The sequence below is a fragment of the Varroa jacobsoni genome, unplaced genomic scaffold (assembly GCF_002532875.2).
Source record: "Varroa jacobsoni isolate VJ856 unplaced genomic scaffold, vjacob_1.0 scaffold_138, whole genome shotgun sequence".
NCBI lineage: Eukaryota > Metazoa > Arthropoda > Arachnida > Mesostigmata > Varroidae > Varroa > Varroa jacobsoni.
In genome coordinates, this window is record NW_019213040.1 from 69,923 (window position 1) to 91,863 (window position 21,941).

At 38.8% G+C, this 21,941-nt stretch overlaps 1 protein-coding gene and 2 long non-coding RNA genes across 3 annotated transcripts in view; 1 reads left to right on the forward strand and 2 right to left on the reverse strand.

The window, feature by feature from the left end:
• LOC111268580 (O-acyltransferase like protein) overlaps positions 1-21,941 on the reverse strand; it is a 51,648-nt gene that overhangs the window by 24,080 nt on the left and 5,627 nt on the right. The window lies entirely within an intron of this gene.
• Positions 1,797-3,541, forward strand: LOC111268713 (uncharacterized). Its single transcript, XR_002685364.2, has 2 exons — positions 1,797-1,925; positions 2,656-3,541. It is a non-coding gene; the product is annotated as an uncharacterized LOC111268713 (long non-coding RNA).
• Positions 5,168-7,776, reverse strand: LOC147753874 (uncharacterized). The gene is made up of 2 exons (XR_015314357.1): positions 7,676-7,776; positions 5,168-7,172 (listed from the first exon to the last, which is right to left on the reverse strand). It is a non-coding gene; the product is annotated as an uncharacterized LOC147753874 (long non-coding RNA).

The following is a 21,941-nucleotide window of genomic DNA, read 5'->3' on the forward strand; positions in this document are numbered from 1 at the left end:
CACGTGCATATTTTTGTGGATACGACAGGGTGTAAGGTTTATCAACCTTCTACAAAAGGCGTTGCCAATTTCTGGATCTAATTTTATTAACAGACTAGTTATCTAGGCAGATTTATCTAGGCAACTTATCTTTGCATGGCGCAGCTACCGCGCAATATCTTCTGTCTCGCTGCTGCTAAATGCTTCCATCCGCATACACTATGCATTTCATGCATGAAAAAATGCACATGAGTGTATCACCGCGCATTCTCACCAGCTACAGTATTGGTCTGTTTATACAATACAATATTGTATAAAATTCATAAATAATTATTACGATAGCCATCTATCGTCTGTGGCACAAATGGGTGGGGGCAAATCGTCACGCTAGTTTAATAAACATATTGTTATATGTTTATCGCATCATATGATACGTTACATATATACGTACGGTTGAATGATTGTTACGTGAGAAATTTAGCTCAATAGGGAAATACAGTACACAGTAATAAAATCGTCTATCGGACGGTATTAGCCGATGCGAAAATAGGGAGCCATGGAAAAAGTGTTTTGCTTTTCGAAAGGGTGTTTCATAATTCAGAGTTAATTTTTTTTGTAAAGCAGAAAATCATCAGGAAATACTTCATGCCTGCGTCCGTAAATATTGTCATCTTGATGTTTACAATGCGGTGGTCGTTATGATATCGATTGAACAACACTTTTAACACTAATGGCGGAATCCAACTGCCAATCGAAATCGAAACAGACGGACCCATACAGATATGTTCGATGTTACCCGACCTAAGGTGTTAAAAACCTTTGATAAGTAATTGTGCAAATAAATGATATCTAAGCCTTAATTTGGCCTAAATTTTCAAAACTTGTACAATGCATACAAAACATTTCGTTATCTTAATGTTCAAAGGACATTTAGTCAAAAAGTCACATTCTAACACCCGACTCACGGTGGCTGAAGGCTTAGAAATCATTTTCAAAAATTCAAACTAAAATTTTCCGCATTAATAGTACGTTGAGGAAAAACGTTTTTACAATGTTATCTATACGTTTAAGAAAAATTACTATATCCGTATGCATAATAAGTAATCGTAGTTCGCTTTTTCATTACATGCACAACGCTATGCTTAAAGAGCTTACTTTGATACGCCAACGTTCTCGACAGACAGCCCCGATCTTCTCACCTGCTCGTTCTGAAAATGGCCAATTTATTAGAACGAAAAAAAAATTCTATAGCCTTTCTCGGACAGGTTACGCTAGACGTTATTACCTATTGCTGTTTACCCATATAGAGTGGATATACATCTAGTAGAAGGCAACAGGTATGTTATTCAAATGACGATAATTATTTTACCTGCAACTGCCATCTTATTGTTCTCTAATATAGAACCTTTTGAGTATACTTGGCCTTATCTGAAAATGTTAAACGATATAGAGTAGACAGTAGTTGCCCTGCGGTCATATACGCCTATGTTGAGCTAAGGGGAACCCAGACCTTTTTGCGTGCATGTAAAATCCCGCCAGATAACGGCTATAATTTAAGTCGCCGTTTATAATAGGTCCAACTAAAACAACGTTTTTCCTAAATAATGTGACTTTGTTTAGACGCACTCATAGTCGTTACGCTATCGAATGCTACCTTGAATCGAATGGCTGAAATACACGTGCGAATATAAAGACAAACTCATAATATATCCGTTGTGCGTCCACAATGAGCGTAAGGTTTTCCTCGTGAAATAGTGGCCTTACATGTATGAGCATCGTTAGAGAGATAGAGAAATGTAGTATTAGATATTCTCATATATAACATTGTATCGAGTTATATATAGAGGCTAATGGCTGAGCGGTTCAGAGCATCAAGATTTGTCTTCAGTTCACGCTAATTTACTCTGTGTGTGTCGAAATCGGTCTACTGAACTATCTTGAGACAGGTAACATATTTTTATATTATAATTGTGCTACGATTCAACTGCTATTAATGGCTAAAGTTGAGTAATAGTCAATGGCATACATTGCTGTAATATGTAGATTATAGAAATCCTTTTTGTATTCTGTCAGGATCTACTCTATGAAGCAAGCGGACGATGAACGGAGAATTTTTCACACCGTCGTTACTTCGCACAGTTGGATAATACCCTTGTATAGTAGTATATTACGGATAAAATTGATAGTGGTCACCTCACGTGAAGTCCAGGAATGCTCGAGATGTTAGCTTATTTATTCAGTGGGAAACCAATGGAATGAATCGATAATGGTTTTGATTGTTGGCTAGTTATTACGTAGGGCAATGACTATTGGACAGCAGTAGAGTACCACTGAACAATAATATTCCATGTGAGAATTCTGAATGAAAATTATGAGAACGTAACGTTTCGTCGTTGTTTGAGGAGTGTGATGTTGATCGATTCATATGCGCAAAACCATGCGTGCTCCGTGTCATTGCTAATGCGCGTAAAGCAATTCGTATAATATCTGAGGAACTCGTATGACATCCCTTGAAGTAGGCGGGGGCGATGGAAAGCCTTTACTGCCACCCATAAGGTCAGAATTACCTCACGAAGTTCCTATACAACAACAACAACAACAACTTTGTGCTGGGATAAACGAATAAGTTGCTAATTTTCTTTTGTTTACTTATTTATGTGCTGTTGTCGCTGTTAGTCGAATGCTGCCACTCGGGGTTGGAAGTCGTCGATATACGGGACGTGAATTGAATTCACCATGTTGTTTGTCTACGATGTCGCAGGAGTGAGTGGGCTCGATATTGATCATGACGCTACCGGCTGGTTTTCAGCACGACCATTTCAGAATAACGACGTCAACCACGCAGATATACGTCAAAAACGATGGACCACCCATGCTTCGCTACATTGTAGAACTATAAATTATGTCTGTTTGAAACCTATCGATGTTTTCTTGCGTAACAATAAGTTGGTTTCGTGGCTCAACATATGGCATGCCACAGCGTCATCTGGTACAAAAAAAGCATAAAAAAGTAATTGGCAACTGCCTGTCGAAAAGGTGGGGATCCATTCTAATCGCTACATCAATCGTGGACATTATGGGAAGGCAAAACTTGTCTGTCAGGCTATCAGCAATGAAATGTTCGTCTGTCGGTGTTGGTGGAAATGAGGAGACCATTACGTCAATAAAGAGGCGACAGAATGATGACGTCATGTTAAGTCATAGTGAATACATAGATTTCCCGTGGATCGCAGCTGCTAGTAGATCGAGCTGGCCTTTTCAACTGTATAGCCTCCTGACGAAGTCTGATAATAGGAATAATGACGGTTATAATATTATAGTGCTAGCCATTCATATTTTTATAAAATATCTTTTCTAATGCGATAAATATACGGCGCTCTCCAAGTTCTGCATTGGTGTAATTCAATACAAAACAGATCCCGAGAATGTTCCGCGTTTGACTCGTCAAAATCATAAGGCCATTATACAGCCATGTTGTACAGCTGTGTATAAATATTTCTGAACACCATTCAAAGAACAAAAAGCGTAACAAATAAAAAAAAATGTTGTCAACGAACAATCTTTTTTCTTGTATCTATCATTGAGCTTTTTGCTTTATCAGTTGTGATTATTATAAATTCATTTGTTTCCAGACATATAAAACTACTTGATCAAAGCCGAAAAAAATATCAGTTCAAGTGTCATAAGAAATAAATAAATGTTTCTTTCTAATTCCAGTTTATATATATATAGATATAGTTTGTCACCATCGCTTTCTGCTATGGGTATACATGATGTTATATACATACATATCTTTTTAAACGAACATTTCAAGTCATTGGCTTATGCCTGATAGTTTGTCGATGGAAATAACACGAATACCCGTCCGTCTGTCTGCCTGCCTGCCTGCCTGCCTGCCTGCCTGTTCGTCCTCGTGTTGATCAGATCCTGTGACGCGATATTTTATAGGGCATCTAGTATAAAAGCAGGTTCGTCATACATAGACATATATGTAAATCGGTGCTGTTGAAATCTCAGGACTACCCGCGCGCTTATTCAAAACAAACCTTCTCTCCAAGGGACAAGGTTGACATTGTTTACGATGTCATCGAAACTGGCTGAGCTCGCGTACCAGTCGACTGTCAAAAGCAATCGCTTTACGAAGTTATGACAACCGCAGACAAATAGAATACATCATTCATCCGGCCCCTACATATGCCTGAAGCCACTGTTATCGGTGTACGTTTCAGTACCTATGCATCATTTTGACATGGAACGCGTACATATTCACGATTATTATTGTTTAAGTAGCATATATTTATGCTAATCTTATAGTATTTTGTAAGTCACTAACGACAAATTTTTCCTACATCTAACAAAAAACGAGAGAATACTCATCATCATCATCATCAAGACGCAACGGAAAAGCATCTGGCCGAATAGACAGGTTTCAGCATTGCAATAATTTGTGGAAACACAAATACATGTTGAAATAGTGTCTGTATGCATTGGAAGCATGGTTCTGTTGTGAAAACTACCTGTGCGCTTCGGATGGATTCTGTCAATATCGGTATTCAGCCCTATTAGGCGAGCCGGTCGGTACTGGTGTCGCTAAGTGCTGATGTCAGAAGTCTCTGCCTTTTATTAGCTTAATGCATGATAAATTAAATATCTGAAAACGTATATAATTTTTTAGAAAGCGTCAAAATGTTCATTTGACGAAGTGCCATCGATAAGCTCGAACCATGTTTGACCCTGACAACCTGTCAAAACGACAAAATGGGCGGCCTATAGTCTCATTGGCCGGGTGCTATTGTAGAATTGCCGTAGGAGTCGTTCGAGCCCTATAATGATATCTATTATTTGTGGTTTTTATTGGGCAAATATCCGTTCAGCTAGCAATTATAAACGCCTAATGATGAAATTACCAACTTTGTTTTCTGCGCGCTTACACACGTCAAGATGCGTTTTACGATTACTACGCTATATGTATATAATATATAATAAACATACACTAATGCACTGGAACGGTTCGCTTCGAATTTTGGCCACCACAAACATCTTTGCGACAGCTTCGAAGTTATCATTATCGTGGCAAAAACCTATAATTGCTACATGGTTTATGTCAGTGAATGAAATTACCATAATTGTGATCTGTTTTCCTATTCTATGATAACCCAAAGATTTTTGCAAAAGGAGAACGCTGAACTTGAACGAACACTTCGACGTAATAGGAAAGCAAGAAATGGCTCTCCACAACGTTTTATTCTTTTTCAAACATCTATTTGCTGACGGTGCTTAGGGCAAAGAAGGCCTAGTTTTATTTGAGGAGTACAGAATATACAGCCTGCAGCGAGACATTTCTTTCCTTTTAGCGAAACATAGAGATAGAGATCTAGTATCTAAAAATGTGTTACGACCTTCAAGAGGCGAGTAACTAATAGCAGTTTGATCTTGTCTTTTATGATAATAGAAAACAATATAATGACTAAAATAGGTTCACGTTACGTTAGTTCGAAACTGGTTACAAATTATTGAGAAATATGTTAAAATTCAAGTTGCATGGCTCTTCAACTTTCATTTCAGCCTGTTTGGTATTGATACTTGTTCGATACACAATAGTGATTCGAAAGCGTAGCTAAAAATTACACGAGTAACCAGTCAAGGTTAACCTTGAGCAGACCGACCTGCAAGTACGGCTTAGTCGCAATTACGTTACGATATTTTGTTCAATAATGGATTTTCTCATTTTCAGCTTAATAACCTGTATTAGAATGAATATACTAAATATCCAGCTCGAGCAACAAAATTCAAATTCACCATTCTCTTCGAAGCGGTTACTCTAGATCGTTCCCGACTCTAGTCACAGAAAAAATATTGACCATTTTTATTTAGGTCGAATCTATGTCAGTATTTTTTCAGACATTTCAACATCGCTAAACTTAACATGCTCGACTTTTATCGGTGACTTTCTTCCATTTTTCTAGTAAGAGCATAATCTCATCACTGTAAAAAATCTGTGACTTTTAGGCGAAGTCAAATGAACTTGATCTAGAACGTTTCGCAGAGACAGAAACAGATGACAGTCTGCTGGCGCGAAATCCGGGCTAAACAGACTGTGAATGTATTACAGTTTCCTATCCAGGTTCCAGGTAGCTAAGGGTGTATGTGGTGTGATATTGTCATCGTAAAAGACAATGCCTTCTCTGTTCATTGGTTTCAGTCAATCCTTTCAATATCTCGTTGTAATCCTGTTAATTGTTAACAGTAGACGTCTAAGTCAATCGTTTCCCCAAGCGGCAGCAACTTATGATTCTTTCCAGTCCCATTGAACACATAGCAGCACCTTTGGGTTTTGCACCAGACTGAGGTGCATATATGCTTTTTTCTTTGTTTGCACATTAACTTTGTATGTAATCTACTTTGTCGATCGATTTCGTTGCGTTTTTGTACAATTCTTTGATGCAGGTTCCTTGGCGATATTAAGGCTAGTCATATGAAAATCATGCTGAACTTCCGCAATAGTTTTACTAACTTTTCCGTAATTAGTAATTCCCAGAAGGGAAATCTTTACAGAAAGGGCCGTTTCTGCCGATAACGGATTTTGTCCCTAAACAGCATATTTTTTTTCGGGCCCGATCAGTATTTGCGCCTTTATTGAAACAAAATTTTAAAATCTAAAAAATATACCAAGTCTTGCATAAGTTTCACTCATTTTCGAGGCATTATATCTCGGCATTATGTCTTAATAAAGGCATTCCGACAATTATAACACATCAACCACTTTCAGCTTTCTAATGACGCGAACGCTGATTTGACATCACTCATATCTGATGAGGTATGTGACCTCAAAGCCATCGAGCTAGAAGAGATGTCAGCACTTTTGACGACCCAATATCCTACGTGTTTTTTTCCAATCCCATTCAGACTGCGACTATGTCCAAGGCTGTTTGACTCTACTGGCACTATAGTACCTTTCATACGTCTATACATCTTATTCATCCTTATATAAATTATGAAATATAGTGATTCGACAAGTTAGTCTGCTTTGGCACACTGCAGCTGAGTGACTAGTGAGAAAGAGAACGGTTCGAAAATTGCTCTGGTTCTACCAATCACGACAAACATAATGGCCACAACTACAATGCAGCTATTAAAGCTCACCCCAACACAAATCCATCATCCGGCCAACGCGTCTATTTCTCATCGACTTTCTGTAAAAAGAAAAACGATGTTTCTACGTCAATCACTGTCGGAAACAGGGGAAGCCCTGAACCCGACTAGGTCCACAGCGTTCGAATTAGGGAAGGTCCTTCGTAGTCGCACACATTTACACACTGGCCAATATAGAAAAATGTAAAAAGTCTGCGTTACATTGTCAGAGACCCATATAGGAGGCCCGAATGGTGGTAACACCTCATCGCAGATGATCGCGCGTCAAATCGTTTACGGGGTACTGGCGCGACTCAACTCAAAGTCAGTGTGCGGCGGTCACTGCCTGGCTAACGTGCGTTTGTCTGTTTGTCTATCTGTCTTAGCTGATGTTATTAGCGTCGTGGGCGCCGATGCCATCACCATAACCCCTGCCAACGCAGACCAAATACGCCCAAGCAAAAAAAATGATAAAATGGACAAATCAAGTAAGCAAGAAATGAAGGGAAGCGGGGGACCGGGGGTTATAGTCTATAAAATAAGAGATTAGCTGATTCATATTCACCGTGCTGATGGTGATCATAAGAGTCGTAACGCAATCCATTCCATCGGCTGGGTGTACTGCCGAAAATCTGCGGCGGCTGGCTATTGCTGCTGGCGTATCACATTAGCTTGAGTAACTTCGGTTGAACAGCAGGGCGATGGTAATACCAATAATAACAGAAATGATCTGGTTCTATTACAGGGTTTCCAAGAATGGCCAACGAGAGCATGCTTTGCTCACTGATATTTGCTGAAGAGTTCAGCGTACGTTTACTATAAGCGGTAATTCTGCTCGCAGCAAAGTTGACATGGGGCAGGCAGGGAGTTAACCACGTGTACCTAGATCCGTTGTTTTATAAGAAAAGCAAGGCATTTGATGCATGGCGGATGTGTTCAATTTTGGCTGTTTTTAACGCTGTATAATATATGAAAAGGGGTAGACGGAATCTAAAAATGAAATTATCGAAGCCATGTAATCGTTCGAAATTTCGAGGGTTCAGTGTTAACGCTATTTATGTGGAGTGGACATGAATTAAAGTCTTACACGTAAGAAAATAAGATTTAAAAAAAAACTAGGCTAAGTTCCTGATATTATAGAGCGTCAGGAGTTGCGTAAATAAGCAGAAAACCAACCACAAACAAAGGTACATTAATCCCATGAACGATGAATGCCAATTTTGCGCATGGGGGACGGGGGGAGGGGTGTAGGTAAACGTTGTTACACTATAAACTGCCATGTTTTTTCCAAATATTAGCCAAACAAACCTCATTGTAAATCTCGGAAACGGACGAAGCTGCCGAAGTTCCAGTTGCAGCGAACTTTTTGACGAAATTATTATTATCTGTATCTTTTTTTTCAAAAAAACTGTAAACACAGTCAGAAATCGATTCATTGAAAAATAATGGCACAGTAAACGCTAAGAATTTGAATAGTGCGCTTATTTTAACTAATTATAAGGCAGCTATCTGCGACATAACAAACTTTAATTAGCCTAAACGAGTGCTATAGTTAACACATCATAAATAATCAAGCAAACCTATTGCGCCATAAAACGAATGCGTTTATCCCGCACATTGATTTAACCTGTTTTTCGAATTCGTGCTTCATTCAACTATGTTCTGCGTAATTGTCCATGTTTTTGTCAGTATCTAAGCACTTAATCTTAGATGTGCACCTCGAGACTTGCAAGAATAGGTAGCCCTACCGCAAATTTCGTCACAGAATGTAAATCATTCATTGCAATAACAAAAATCATAAACACTTAAAACCTGTTAGGAAGCACAAAAGCAGTTCCCAGACGCCAAAATCGACGGAAGCGAGACTGCCTTCAGTTAAAGCAGCTTCCCTCATTCGTCCCGTCAACTTCAAAGCTACTTCTGCCTAAGATAAACGATCTTACAACACGACGATTTAACGTAATGATGGCTTGCTGGAAGCAAGTCGCTCCACCTCGATGAACGTCGACCTCCGGCTGGAACTCCGCTGAATATTGCCTTGGTCGAACTTACCTACGCCGAGATAGGGCCAGTGTTGTAGGAGTGTTTAATTGCCACACATGTTCGATCCATCAATGCGAAATGCGCATGCAGATATACAAGCCGAGAGATGGAGCCACCATATACAGAAATGAATGCTAGCTGAATAGAGCTTGGTAGCGTGGATCTAATATAACGGTAGATAAACGTATAAATAAATATATAGTAACGGTAATGATTAGACTGCATGTGACCAGCTACATAGCTTGCTTCAAGCTAAGATCAGCTGTGAAATTCAAATATGATATAAGGACGCGTGATATAAAGAGGCTCCTCAGAAAGTGATTTCTGTTCTTCTTCATTGCCCCCGTTTGTATTTTATTGTTTGCTGGAGGCCAATTACCATATTGTTTTGGTGTAGTGTGCTTCTCTTGATCCAGTCATGGCACAGCGGGTACCGTGTGTGTGTATTAAATTGAAGGGATACATGGAGATCTGGCCAAGGGACGGTATACTTCGTCGGTGCAAAGCGAGAACCAGGCGCGTGTCGGAATGCCAAACTCGAAACGTTTAGCTTGCTGCTGTTGTTCCTACCACAAAGTTTTACATGGAACTGCGACAATGAAATGGTTATACTGTTGTTAAAACACGAAATTTTGATGGTTCATTAACTAAAGTTAAGATAAAACCACGATAATACTCGACAACAAAATCGCCAGCGATCAAACGGCAGAAAAAGAAATGAAAAATAGTCCAAAACTGATTTTACAAGAAGCAACATACTCTATTAGAAAGAAAAGCAAAGAAAAAAGGGTAATAGGCGCAATGTGAAAAACTGGACTAAATATAAACAAAGCAATTGGAACCGTACTCATTACATTTTAGACACTTTAATATTGTATTTTCTTTTAATATGGAGATTTATTCCGCTTTGTCTGCAATTAATGTATCTCGATTTGCTATCTGATATGGGCGCAGTTTTTTTATGGTTCTCACTTTATGCTACATTGAAATATTTGCATTTTGGAAATACACGCAATTACATTAAAGACGAAATGCCTTGTTGGATTTTGTGATACGGTCTGTCGTTAATAGCAAGTTTGGGAAGCAGAGACATTTTAGACTATACTTAGGTATCACTGAACATCGTTGAAGCAGTGAGCACAAATGGCCATTACTTTCCAAACATCCGTTTATGTCATTGTATTATATCGCTAATGATACATATGAACTGTGGAAGATAAATGTACACATATTCGTTTCTATGTATATGCTATTTATAAGTTAGATCAAAACTTCTATGAGACTAACAGCTTGCCCCCGAATTAGCTCGCCGGGAGGGCTTGGATATATTCCAACAGTAACAGCAATTAAGTCAGCATGAAACAGCACCAAGGAACACTGTGTTACTTGTTTAATTGCTTTTCCTTACCATTTATATCGGCTACGTAGGCAAAAGCTGCTTTTTATTTCACCATTATACAGATTCGTCAGTTATATTGCTAATATGTACAGAACTATATTTACGCGAAGAACATGTATATATATATATATATACATATACATATAACAACTCGAATCATTAAATGATTCTAGATCAATTGAAAATTAGATTGAAATAATAATATGCGACTTTTTATAGTTGTTGTGATAAAACAAAAGATTCGAATCATCACTATCATCATTGACATCGTTGCTTGTTTCACTTCACAATCTGTCGGCACCTGTCGCACCCAGCTTAATATAGACGTTTGCTACGTATAAGTTGTCTAACTGTAAATCCCAATATTTAAGCTAAACGGAGAAAGCACAAGGCCAGATCGGGGTATCGAGCCGAGTGGATCGTCAGTCCACCAATCGCTCCGATGGATTAGCGGACTGTGTGAGCTGGCGGTGCTCTCCGCTAAATTTTGAATTTTGTTGCAAATATCACAATCAAGCTACCTACCAATGTTATTATACATAAAAATAAATATATATATAGTAGAGTTTCATAACAGACCGCAAAGTAAATTAGACCTCCGCGTTTGTTAGGCTGGCTCGTGTTACTAAACGTAGTAATAGCAATAGCGATCGTGATGTTGATGGTATTAAGAAGATTTTATATGACTTGTTGGGATGAAGCGATGCTAAGTGTAGTGAAAATAAAAAAAAAAAAAGCAAACAACACATATAACTGCTGATTGTTGAAGAAACAAAATTTGAATGCTGATTACTATGGTGGTCGTTGTCGTGGTGGTGTTATTATTGTTGTTGATAGGAACATAAGGACTGCAATAGTAATTGTCGGTCAACTGGCGACCTGTGTCACTGACTGCATGACGGTAGTTCATTTTTTATTTTGATCGCGATATAAGCAGCAATCGACGTCTGCTTGACGAGTGAATGGAAAGTGTTTGTGCTCAGTGACGCCACTACGTAGCCGCTAAGTTGTCGCACAAATTAAGTAGAAGAAAAGGAACTTTTGTTTCATTAGATCTACCATGTAACTATCTGTACAGTGGGTCGCACGCCTATGTTTATAAATCGAGAAAAACTGCTCTTCCGGATATAGTCCTTTTAAATCTATCATACTTGACAGCCATTTCTACGTAAGCATGAATAATATATATGTAACTGGTGAAATGTAGAAAAAATATGCGTCTGATTATTCGTCCAGTCATAAATAGCAATGTTTATCAGATATTGTTCTGTCTAACACTGCATTTTTTTTACGGGGGCTAATCAATCGACTGTTGATATTCCGCTTCCATCAACTGATACGTTTAATAATGTTAGCTTGTTGTCAGAAATCGGGTTAGTGGTGTTACAGTTAAGACAATGCCCTTATAAGGGTTTCAGTACCATGGGCATGCTTTATTCTACGAAATCGACATGCCCTGCATGGTCTAAAACTGAATGTTTTATATATAAACTTCTTAGGTGCTATAGACCGTATACAAGCCCTCGCAAGCCTATAGTCCGTTACAGTCATGGAAAGTAATCTAGCCCATGCTTATGTGTGGGTGTAAGGAATAGGCACAGGGCAACGAACGTGTGCTTTCTTAACGCCAATGTACTACAAAGTCGCTTGGCGACAGCGCGGAAGGCATTCGCTGTCGAATGGTAAATCTGATAGTTGCGGCCCCTAACGAGCAGATTACCTCCTGGGAATATTAGAAGTATCATAGGTGCGTTTTGCCCTTCTACCTGTTGCTGTTTGATGCGCAACTAGCAGCAGTTAACTAACTGTGAATCGAACTGATGTTTTCGCTTCGTATTTAGTTGAATACGTGTTTCTGCAATAAATTTTCTTTATCTGGCCATCTAGCTAATTTTAGGCAGTAAAGTCATTGGCATTTTTTTAATTGTGCTGGAGCTCCTTGCAGTTGCTCAGTTTTTTCAGTCCTTCTTACAGGATCTTTCTAATAGTACCTTTTCGTCCTTATTGAGAACCCGGTGCAGTTTTCAAACGATTCACATCATACGCATAGCTAGGATACGACAAACCTGAGCCGAATTGTTTTCAAAGATTCAGAGAGTTCATATCATGTTGCCGAGACGTCAGTTAATTAGAACTAGCGTTCCTGAACCGTCGACAACAAGTAATTGCAAAATGATTTTACAATAATTCTCAGTGATGTAATGACTTGATAAATAACCTGATCAGTGAGCAGGCAGCTGATCGAAGTGCTCGTTTTGTCAGAAGCCAAATATCGAAGCTAGGCCCGCGTTGTTCGCCCTTTCTTTTTGCCCCACCATAGCCATTTATTGGCATCGTGGCAAAACGAACACCGAACTTGTATTTTACAGACACGAAAGCAGTCAAAGGAACGCAGTCTCGGAGGTTGCTTTTGTGAAAGCCGATTTATATCTTATAGCTCTCACATTTCCTGGTGACTGAATATTCTACCCAGCCCCATCTTGACTACAAATAGCATCTGGATAACAAAAGGGCAAACCGTGTGAGTAAAAATGAATGAGTCATCGAACACCGACGCGTGCCAACGATTCACATGCTTGCCGTTGCCATCTATAGGGATGCGATGAAAGCTAATAAAAGGATCTGATTTATCTTACTAGGACGTTATCATGTTTTGCACCAGTATAGTAAACCATATTTCGTTCAAAATCACATTCGACATGTAGACTAGAAGAAAGACGACCTACTGCAATTTAAGTTCATATTGAGCAAACTATGGAATCGCTAACTGGTCATGCGTAACTTCAAAAGGAACTTTGATGTTAGATTACCTTTCCCGTATCATTCTTTATCACCCGCAATTAGCGATAGAAATGTTCTGCGTCATTGATTTAGTTAAAGATAATGAGGAAAGTAGCTGAACAGCAATTTGTTTTTCGTTTTAGTGAGCTCATACTTATCTGCTTACTCGAGAAATATAATAAGTGTCATTTAACGCAATTAAATTAAACGCAATATATGTATACGATCTCTTTTCATGTTGCAGAGAATTTATGACACATATTATTTTTCTATTGATACTATTGACCATAAATTCTTGGCTTACGGATCTTTGATCTGTCTACGTTATTTATATATAAATTGCAATGTTGTAGTCGACCAATAATACGGTAAGGCTTTGAAGACCTAAGAAGAAAAAAGGTCGCAGCGTTCAAAACGAATTAGTTCAAACTACAATAGCATATAGGTGAGGTATATAAGTTCAACAATTTGTCTCGGATTTATTTTTCGAGGACAATTACAATTTCAAGATATCATTTTTCTTACTTATCCTTAATACGAATTATACCTTTTATTTGAGGACTATGAAGTAGACTCGTTTTTTACTTACAGGACCAAATTATGAACTCTTATTGTATCTTACGAAGCCACTTCCGAAATGAATGCGTAACTATCTAGGATGAAGGGCGGTGAAGCGATTCTGGTTAGTGGACAATTAAAATCATGAAATTACCAAAAGGTCTCAAAGGTAGAAATGGCGCTTTAATATCACAGAAGACAAAATATTATCCTAATCAAAAAGAAGAAGAAAATAAAAAAAAAAAGCATTCAATCCGTAACATCAAAATACTGCTTATCGTCCATAAAAAAACTTCCAATAGGCGAAATCCGAACCAGAATTGGCCCTCGCTTGGTAGCAAAACGCCTCATAGCCCCCAACTGATCTTTGTATAGGCTAACACGATTTTCTATCAAAATAAGTAACGAAATCAGTTGCTTTTATCGCATCGAAGCTTCGTATAATGCGGTCAGGCAAGCGCAGTAAATAGCATAAATAACGTTGCTATTGTTAATCTCATGCGAATAGTAAACTATGCGGAGCCGATGGTTGATGCCGTTTCGCCCTACACACAACACAAACATAGAAACTCTCATTGGTCAGCCTCTTTTGATCTCTAATTTCTGTAAGACAAATAGCTGAGTTGTTTAGGATCGGTAGTTCTTATTGACGTTGCAGAATAAAGATTCCCGTGTTACGGTATTTGAGATTCACCGATGCTGTGTCTGAAACACACACCAGATATTGGAAAGGACGCTTACAATACCTAAGACTATGCAATTTTTGAGTAAATTAAGGTTCCTGTCAGTGTGCCTATGTGAGGAAAAATTTGAGCCTCTTGCAACTATTCAGAGTTCGACGGCGAACCTTATATTGTATTCGTTTTCTTTCACTTTGAACAAACAACATGCGCATGTTGTCACCATGAGACCTAGCTGGACAAAAATACTGACGCTTGTTTCTTAGTCATCGCTTGCGGTTGGACTAGGAACTGGCCTGATTACGAGGTGCTAGCAGCGCGTATTTTAACCGCTACGTCGCACCTTATACGAATTAAGCGCACATATCGAATTTTGGACGCTATTTCTAGTATAATAGTGTAGTCTTGATAATTACGGAAGCATGCTACTTCAAATGTATTCCTCTAATAAAAACAGACATAAATAGACATCTTTTTCTGTTTATACTTTTCATCGAAGTTAAAATACATCGACGACTTTTGACTGATTTTGAGCTATAAGGCGGTCGATGGATGAACTTTCCAGTTTCCAACAGAAGATGATTTTGTCTATAAGCAAACAGGTAGAAACGCCTAAGAGTGAGGTATTCCCGATACCTTAGTAGTGAAGCGCATCAAATGTATCGGATAAACGACAAGCAATCTTTACTTTTACCCCCTTTCTCCTTTTTAACACTTGCGGACGCGTGGAAGACAGACAACTTTACGAAACGAATTGACATAGGTAACATTTGGATTAACCTATGTGTTTCATATGTACGCGCAGTTTGGGTGTAGGACAAGGCGGTCACCATGTGCGAAATCCCTCACTTTGCTAAGATACGCTTAGTTATAGGGCATTATTTGATAGTTGATTGAATCAACGAAGTCGCCAGATTAAAGCGTGACTGATGTTGGTAACTGGTATACTATGTACAACCAGCAGCGACCACCGCAATGCCATCTTCATCCACCAGCGCCGCAGCGAGTAAGAAGGCCTACGTTCGCTTAAAATCTCATTCTTCTGCAACTGTAGTGAACCGATCGTCTTAGATATCAGCACAGTTAACCGGACACGCTGTTCGAAAATCGGCTGAATGTAATTTATTCATTTGTAGATTACTGTATCCAAAGCAACAGCAATAACCGCCAAGGGAAACGAAGTATCCTTGCCGCAGGCCACGCATCCGAGTAGATCCGTGCGCAGATATAAATCGATCGCTTTAAAATGCCATTTCCTTATCCACGGCCTAACATAGGAGACACTTATTACACGTTTTGCAGCTGTTACGCTTGTCCCTTGGTAAAGGGTTGTAAAGAACGCTAGATAACCGATTTCATATATGTATGTATTGACGTACGACGTGTATGCAAAAAATCATTGGATGATAGTTGATTTTCACAATTAATAAGAGAGCGGAAATATCATTTCTACTATCAGCTGAGACTGAACTATATTTCGCTTTCGATCTGGACGAATCTAAATAACTAAATTCGATATACGATTTTGGATATGAAGGGCTTCGGATACTTCAAGGCGATCTCTTGCCCTTGCGATATCACAAAATCTGAGTGCGTAAAAAAAGGCCAATTCTCCAATTGTAAAACCGAATCTCTGCAGTGGCTAATTGATTTTTTGTACAAATGAAACCTGATTCTGCGCCAATTCAGCTGAGCAAAAGATGTAAACCTCAGAAAAAAACGTACTCATTTTAATGAGGTTTATTGAGTTTTGTGTGTGTTAGCTTGTTTAGTCGCATGGTACGAAATAGCCTGCATTCAGAAGGAAATTCTGGCGGGTTCGGCATCAATATTATATTTTTTGGCAGATACATTCATTTCAGAAGCCTGAATTTTTGAAGAATTAGGTTAGGTTAGGTTAGGTTATCATTCTTTTCCCACAAAAATGGTACGGCTCAGGAAGTAAGATCACAAAAGAATTGTATTTATAAGACAGTGAAAAGTTCAAGACCTCAGACTACTTCGTTGCCATAGAAATAGCTATTTTCCAGCACATTGTAATTATCAATTTACATGTATTTCACGAGGAAATGCCTGTTTTGCTAGTTCTTTCTAATTATACATACGTGTCATAGAGGAAAATTACTTGACAGCGAAATTCTTACGGGGCCTAAACCCGTTTGTGTCGTATCTGTTTCTGATTAATTGTTATTGCTTCTTCATTCAGTTACATTTGTATGTGCACTTTTTCCAGTCAGACGTCTAGCAGCTCAAGCCATTACGACACCGTTTTTACGAAACCGTCAATCAATATAGTCATCTAAATAATACGAACTAAATTCCAGCTGTGAATCTTCGATAGGCACTAAAACATGCTCGTTCTTTTTCAGTAGACGGCAATGTGACAGTTTGCTAGATTTCCGTCGAAGGATTATTTTAATATTGTGATTATCTATACAGAAGTAGCAAGACAAGTAACGAAGCAAAGCGCTCCATTGATACTGATAGTACTTGCTTTATATACACATATATATACCTTCTCGGAGAAGTTGATATTTTGTTAGTTTTTACTGAACTTCAAACTATTTCAGCATGCTCAGCACGACATAGCTAACTAGACAAACAATACATGTAGCTTAATATAAGGCATTTTAGTCCTCACTGTGCGTGTGTCCGCCCGCTATTAGCGTGCTATACCTGTGCATAGATGTTGAAACTATATCGAAGCTGGCTTGTTAATCAAATGTACAACCATCTCTTTGATATTGAAATAATTACTTATTAATCACCATCATTCTTGAGCAGTAAGGCTGCCAACAAAGACGGCAGAGCGAATTTCGTACGGCAATTACGCGTAAGTGCGCAAAACATTTTCGAGGTATGTTTCATATCAAAGTATTTACAGAGTAACAATTCAATGAAATAAACTATACGGAAGTCACGCGGCTAACAATGTCTAGAGATGCTCTAAAGTCGGAGATTGTAACATAGCCTAGCTTAAGAAGGCACCGAAGCTTTTCAACGAAAGGTGCACAACGAAAGGCAGCTTAGTTTCTGTACTTGCTGTTGCACGTAGCATGCAATTATTCCATAGTCAGTAGCAGCCGTGTATGCCTTCGCATTGCCCCTCCGTTTCGTTCCGAATCACTAATTTTTCTATTGTTCGTATGAGCTTTTTCTAGTTGAATATCTAGTCTAACGAAGCACCGTGCCGACCAATGATATGAGCGGATTAAAATTCAACTTACTTAATATCTATCAGCCCAGTGATATTCCTATAAGGACCAGTTGAAACAATCCTCACTGCCTGGCCTGCCGCAAACCGATTTTTCCGTGTGATCTTCGATAAAAAAAAATCGATTGAGCTATAAATCGCTTTTTCCCGAGCTTCCTTTGGACGGATTCAAAACCACCGTTTGCTCGCTTCTAATCGCGATTACGGTATAGGCAGACCATGATGATACAATCCATTGAAGATCATCATCGAACTCTGGCTCTACGTCGTCTCTTCCGAATGGATTAGCAGCAGGCTTACGTGCTCAATGTCGACATTATGCCACTGGCAACGGTAATTTCCAAGTACATACCATACGGGTGGGTGTACATGCTAATCAGTTACTTCGCTTTCTGCTTTCCTATCAGCCATACACTTGGGCTTTGTATGATCAAATGTTCTGCCATACATATGTACGTAATGTTCAGCATTAACTAATTATATGTGGCAGTAGTAAAGCTGATTATGTACCGAATGTCAAGGCCGACTAGGGATTTCTATTACTTTATGCCACCCACGTGCGGAGTATGGCTCATTTTTATACGCTACAGTACGAGTTTAGCTAAGAAAAACAAAACATTGATTGCCGCGATCGTACCATTAAAAATATTTGTTTATTGTTTGAAATGCCACTATGTTTCGGTTTTAATAACCTGTTACATAGGTAGGTCGCTTTTATAATAGCTTCAGTTCACCGTTGTACATCGGATGCGTACATGGGTGTTACTTTACTGCATTTTTCAGTAAAAGTCAATCCTGAGCTCTAGAACACCTTGAACATATTGGGAACACATTCAGATGCACAATTCAAATTTCATACTAAATTATCTGGAGTGTACATTTTCAAGTTGAAAACGATCAAAAAGTTAAGCTCTTCACAGAAAACCTGTTCTAGGGCAGTGTTAGCTATTATTCTGAAAAGTCTAACAGTCGTACAATTTTTTTTGCATCAATAAAAAACATTTCCCAATAAGTCAGCAATGGCTGTTGCAAACAATATCATGCTTTTTTTTTTTACGCGTGTCCTAATAATGTGCTATTTGTGATTAGCCTAGAGCATAGACATAAAAGCAGTTTAGTTTTGAATTACTATTACGTAAAATACGATCATTTACCTGATCACCATAGTTTTTACGCAGGTTATCAGAGGCTATGCGTATCTGTAGACGTCAAACAGCTTCGACTGACTTCACTGAGTCAAGATACTTGCGGATGTCGTACCGTAACTAATGTGGACACTAACACAATAGCAAATGCATTTGGTGCAAAAAACGTACGTAAATAGCACCGATGGAGCCACATTATTAGCCCCTGGTAGCACTAGCTTTACACCAATTGATGCTGCATCTAATTGGTAGTATTTCTATTAGTAGCATTATAAAACAACTAGTTGATAAGCACGTTTAGTTGCTATCTCTCACTGCAAAATTGTTCTCGATTTGAATAAAGCATTAACGAGAAAGATTGCATGTCTCGATGTTTTGTCTCATATCTCTTCACAACTCCGTGAACTGATCGTAATAGCCTTCCCCTTTTTCGGATCACCTGTTTGGCCATTTTTCATCCGACAAACTCATCACTGGAAAAGATCTCCATGACACTACCAATTAGTTTTAAAGGTCGATAGTTTGTACTTTGCGGGAGATATTAAAATCGAATCTATTCAGATCACCTGGCAGAAATGTAACAGGTCATAAGCAGAATTTAAAAATAGGTCTGAGAAGCTTAACAATGGCAAGAAAAATCTCCCGACAGAGCTGCTGCACCGTACGTTCAAACTGGCGACTCCCCTCAGAACCCAAACCCCATTGGACACCCGCAATTTAGGTGAAGTTATTTAGTACATAAATGAAATTCGGTCATGAAGTGAAAATTGCTCTTAATCTGGTTTGAAAAAAGCCTTGGCCGTTAGCGCTGGTTCACTTTGCAATATCCACTGCCATACTTTGGTATCTTCGAAGCTATCGAAGTAACTATCTCTGTATAGAAATAGATTCAAAGTTCGATGTACAATAAATCACAAATTTATCAGATATACTTAATGCAGATGCTATTTTAGTCCGGATCCAGTCTAAACCAGGCGCTGGTGGTGCTCTTGTCGTGACGCGTGTTTATGCCCACAAGATGACTGATTGTCACGTCGTTGTGGACGTGTACACGTGCAGATGAATGCCAGTATTTGGATACCAATCCCTTTGGAACTTTTCAACAACAGCTAGAACTGTTTGCAATCCTACTTATAGCCTGTTTTTATCGAATCTGCACTATATAGGTAGTATGATCTGGCTCGCTAATATGCCTCTGTTCACGTATGATAAGCATGAGATTAATATGCGACCATCGATAATTCAAATTTCAACGTTATCTAGATGGCTACTGTGGGATAAGTCTACTTAGGAAACAAATCCAGCAAGACCCAACCCGACTAGACCTTAGTGCGGTGACAGGTTCTTGACGCCATACCACTGAACATTGACTCTCTGAGCTTTTTCATACTTTCACATACTACAACCAAAGCCTTTAGATTATTATAACGAAAACATGCGGCAATGAACTCCGACTTCAGAGTTAGTTTATTTGATAACACTTGGTGTTCGGAGCAAGTTTACGTGTGTTTTGTTAACAGAACTGGCCTGATCGGCATTTTTGGAGTTACCTAGTGGATCACTATGTTAAGTGGTAGTTCAGACAGGTTTGTTTCGTCTCTGCTCACGATTACTACTTATAATATTAATATTCATGTGCATTTTAACATCCTGCGTCATTTGGATCGGAACGATGTGTTAAACTGGCCATACTTGTAACCTTTATCGTGACAACTTATTGAAGCGCGTTTACGTGGATCTGACCGCTAACATGGCAAATTGTTTATAGAAAAAACGAACGTCTGGAATTAAATAGATTTTGTTTATGTCTTAATGAGACCCAGACGGTTGCCCACGCCAGCTGGATACAGGTGTCTGATAAGAACTGACTAGAAGTCGACAACGTGCGGTCCAATATAAAAGAGCTTATGTCCCTTGATTTGATTAGTATGCTCCTGAACAAGAAAATTGACCCATATAGGACAGATAAGTGGAGCCACGGCGTGAATACGCGTAACTTGGCCAAGTGGAACTGTAAAGAAGCAAGAGCCGATTCTCTTGTACATATTTTTTTTCCCATTAATTCCACTGAGCTATAAATACTGATTATATAACAAAGAGAAGGTGTCGTCATTATGTTGTGACATCGCGCCGTTGCGGAATCACGGAAGTTATCCCGGCCACAAAAGTTCCTGCGGTAACTGCATTATTTAGCTCCGACGAGTATTACCACTTGAGACTTTATGCTCTGTACGGGGGGTCTTTTTTTTCTTTGTGTCGTTAATTCGACAAAGTTCCTCATCTAACTGCTGACACACGTCAAACGCAATATTGTAGTAGTAGCAGCTATCCTGTAGCTAGTATAAGAATCAAATGACAAAAACAGCATTTTCATAGGCATTTTCGATACAACGACGTTAAAATTTGCCGATAGTTAGCGGTGGTTGATTGCTTGCCGAGAACACCGAACGCTGTTTATGCATAGAAGTTTATCTCGTTCTAGATACTTATTGGAGATGGGTTATTTATCAGTGCGATACCACTACGGGTCGTGAGAGTACGCTTTTTATTTCAGTTTTTCAGGAGAAGCAGTGTTGTGTTTGATACCGAATTCAACAGTGTAATCAGAGTTAAAACCTAAAATGGCGTACTCACTTACGATCGACGTGAATAATTTAACCCGGTTCCAAGTGGTTACTCTAGCCACCGTGAGACACTGGCATATATTGTTCACACTCGTTGTTAGTTCTAGCTATGATCTAGTTTTTCTCAACGTCGATACTAGCACAATATATACATATATATAACACCGTCCAACGCATCTTGTTTCTATATAAAGTGTTTTATTTTTGCAGCATTGTTTTGTTTTTAAATTCCGAAATGGACGAAGCATGCAATAGGAGTACGTTGTTACCCTTGCTTTATTGACAATAAATAAATCAAAGCACAGGTTTCAACCTGTACGCGCCGAATTTTCTGGAAAAAGCCCACTGATGCTTATCAGTTCGTCGATATATGCAAATTGCTGATAC